The following is a 3,921-nucleotide window of genomic DNA, read 5'->3' on the forward strand; positions in this document are numbered from 1 at the left end:
TCCAGGCTGGAGAGCAATGGTGCGATCCCGGCTCACTGCAACCTCTGCCTCCCTGGTTCAAGTGATTCTCCTACCTCAGACTACTGAGTAGCTGGGACTATACGTGCACCACCATGCCCGGCTAATTTTTTTATTTTTAGTAGAGACAGGGTTTTGCCACATTGGCCAGGCTGGACTTGAACTCCAGATCTCAGGTGATCCACCCACCTCAGTCTCCCAAAGTGCTGAGATTACAGGTATGAGCCACTGCACCCAGGCTTTCTTTGTGATATTACTTTGTGATAAACTTTGCTCGTGTGTGTGTGTGTGTCTGTGTGTGTATGAAAGAGAGAGAAAGAGAGATGGAGACAGAGACAGAGGGAAAGAGGGAGAGATTGATGGCTAATTTTCTGTACCAACTTGGCTGGGCCACGGTGTTCAGGTACGCAGTCAAACATAATTCTGGATATTTCTGTGAGAGTGTTTTGGATGAAGTTACCATTTGAATCCATCCACCATGAGTAAAGCAGGTTGCCCTCCCTAGTACCGGTGGGCCTCATCTGATCTGACAAAGGCCTGAAAAGAACAAAAGACTGACCTCCCCCAACAAGATGGAATTCTGCGGCAGACAGCTGGCCTTGGGATTCCAGCCACAACTTTGGCTCTTCCTGGGTCTTCACCAACAAGCCCACCCTGCGGATTTTAGACTTGCCAGCCTGTAATTGCATGAGCCAATTCCTTAAAAGAAATCTTTCTATATAGAGTTATACATCCTATTGATTCTGTTTCTCTGGAGAGCACTGACTCAGAGAGAGATGGAGAGACAATGAGAACATTGTTGACATTCTTTCTCTTTTCCTTCCCCTGAGACAGGGTCTCACTCTGTCACCCAGGCTGGCATGCAGTGGCATGATCTCAACTCCACTTCCCAGGCTCAAACGATCTCCAACCTCAGCCTCCTGAGCAGCTGGGACTACAGACACATGGTGGCCATGCCCCGCTCATTTTTGTATTTTTCTGTAGAGATGAAGTTTTGCCATGTTGCTGCCCAAGCTGGTCTCGAACTCCGGAGCTCAAAGCGCTTTGCCTGTCTTGGTCTCCCAGAGTGCTGGAATGACAGGCGTGAGCCGCGGCGCCCAGCCAGCACTGGCATTCCCTGCTGAGGAACTTCACCTAACAACTGGGCTCACAGCCCTTTTTCCACAGAGATTTTGTGGAAAATAGCCTTTTTGCCTCATGCCTGCTTTTCATTTATTTGCTTGTTTGAGATAAATTAAAAGCAGAAAACGGAGGAATAGTTTGGTGATTGTTAGACTGCACCATGTTTAAGTGAAGCTTAACTTAGAGTAAGACCAAAGACACATACCTATTCCTCTTTTGAAGGCAAAAGACAACACAAGCCAGCTTCTACCAACCTAGTTCTATTATAAGTACCTACACGGCAAGCATCCTGATTTAATAACTGTCATATGATAATGATAGCAGTAGCTGCCACTTAGGAGCTCTTGCCAGTTAATGGGCATACACAGGCCCTTTACGTATATTATTTCTCAAACATAATTGATGCCAGAGACCTCACTCAATGCACTGAGCCATCACTACAGGCTCCCAAATTATAGTGCTTACTTTCTTCCTAGAAATGATGTATTATGAAATAACTGTCTCCAGACTTTTTCTATCATCTACTTTCCAGTTCAGCTGTAAGTCTATTCTCTCCACAATCTTCAAGTGATGCAGTCAATATGTATGCTGCAGAGGGTCATGTTTGTCTAGACCCAATGGTAGAAAAACCAGCGCAGTCTGAGAATGTGTTATTCTGGCTAATCAGTTATTCTGGTTCTATGGATTTCACGTGACCATTTGTGGCTGAACAGTGTCAGATAAACTTGATTCAATAAAATACATTTAATGCTCTGCCTCTTTGGAATATAATTGTGTTTTGATGATGAGTCATAAACTTCTTTAGGATATCTGGCCACGTTTGAATCATGTCTGTGGTCATCAATTCTCATTGTATTGTATCACTACTTTCTAATCAATAGGATGCTAAATACATTAGCTTTTATTGCATTACTTACCACCAGGGAAAAGGGGATGCATTTGTCTAAAATATCCTTCATGATCTATTTAAAGGTGATATAAGAAAATGGGAAAAAGGAGCTGGGAGATACATGTTCTTAATTTTTGTTTTCCATCAGCACCTGCCAGTCTCTCTGACGCTTTTACATTTGCTGCCTAAATAAATGACCGAGGCATGATCCATCTTCCGAACTCACTGGCTTTCCTGAATGTGCTGTTGTTCTTTCTTGCAAGGGTTAGAATTTTTACCAGGAAATACTCTCTGTATGACCCCTGCAGCGACAGCAACCATTGGTGTCCATAAAGTGCTGCTCCATGGCAACCGAAGCGCAGACAGCTGGGAAAGAGTTTTGCAGGCAGACTGCCTTAGGTTAGAGGAGAAACTAGATCACTCACCAGCTGTGTGACCTTGAATAAGTTTCTCAACTTCCCTGGACCTCCTCCTTCTTTTCTGTCAAAATGTGGTGATAATATCTATGTCATAGTGGTTTGGGCAAGAGAGTTATAAAGGTTCAATGAGGCAATTAATGTAAAATGCTGAGTACATCATCTGGAATGATAATTTACAAATGGCATGTAGTATAATTGTTTGCAACCTTGTCATCAGCTCAGATTTTCCTGACTGCTGGAGAGTCAGACAAAACTCTCTAGAACCTTAAATTATACTGCAACGATCCCCACAATTCCTGCAAACTCTCGAGGCTTAGTCTCAAGTGGACAATCTCCCCATTTTCCCTCCAACCCCCCTCGCTCCCATGCCACTGGCTTTGTGCCTGCATGTGCTATTTCTGTTTCCCTGTACTCACCTAGATGTGACTCCCAGCTCAGGGGAGAGATCTTACACTATTTAAATGCTGACAAGGTAGACAGTTCTCATGTTTCAATACGCATTTTAGTACTTTGACTTCCAAATTTTTCCTTCTAATTCAGAAATCTTCACTTAAATTTTGTGTAAGTCCAGATTGAGAATGTGAAATAAAGAGGATTCAGCATGTGGTACTATGGTTGAGTAGTTTACTCTCAGGCAGCTTTCCAACGAGAACATGTTCATTATTATCCTTAAGGAGGTAAATGCCTTGATTATTTTATAAAAATCACCATTCACCCATTATTGACCCAGACCCTCTGTTCAAAAACAAGAATAGGATATGTCTTTGTGTGTGTGACTTGAGTTTTCTCATTTTGACATTTTCCAATAGAAAACTGAAAACATTTTGATGCTAGCTGGTTGTTTTGCCCGTTAGTTGATGCAGTTTCTTCATTGTGTCAATAGTCTTTACCATTTGGTACATTTTTGGTCTGTTGAGGGGGGGATTAGGAGAGGGACAACAGTGGGTAGGGAGGTTGGGGAGCGGTAACATGGGGAGAAATGCCAGATATAGGTGACGGAGGGATAGAGGCAGCAAACCACATCGCCATGTATGTACCTATGCAACAATCCTGCATGATCTGCACATGTACCCCAGAACCTGAAGTACAATAATATATATATATATATATATATGAAGCAAACTGAAAACATAAGCAAAAGTAGAGAGAATAATGTGGCCGGGTGTGGTGGCTCACGCCTGTAATCCCAGCACTTCGGGAGGCTGAGGTGGGTGGATCACAAGGTCAGGAGTTTGAGACCAGCCTGACCAACATGGTGAAATCTTGTCTCTACTAAAAATACAAGAATTAGCTGGGTGTGGTGGCACACGCCTGTAATCCCAGCTACTCAGGAGGCTGAGGCAGGAGAATTGCCTGAACCTAGGAGGCGGAGGTTGCAGTGAGCCAAGATCGTCCCACTGCACTCCAGCCTGGGCAACAGAGTGACACTTCGTCTCAAAAAAAAAAAAAAAAAAAAAAAAAAAAAAAAAAAAA

Source organism: Sapajus apella, unplaced genomic scaffold (assembly GCF_009761245.1).
Source record: "Sapajus apella isolate SASKATOON/1434 unplaced genomic scaffold, GSC_monkey_1.0 scaffold3, whole genome shotgun sequence".
In the NCBI taxonomy this organism is placed as follows: Eukaryota; Metazoa; Chordata; class Mammalia; order Primates; family Cebidae; genus Sapajus; species Sapajus apella.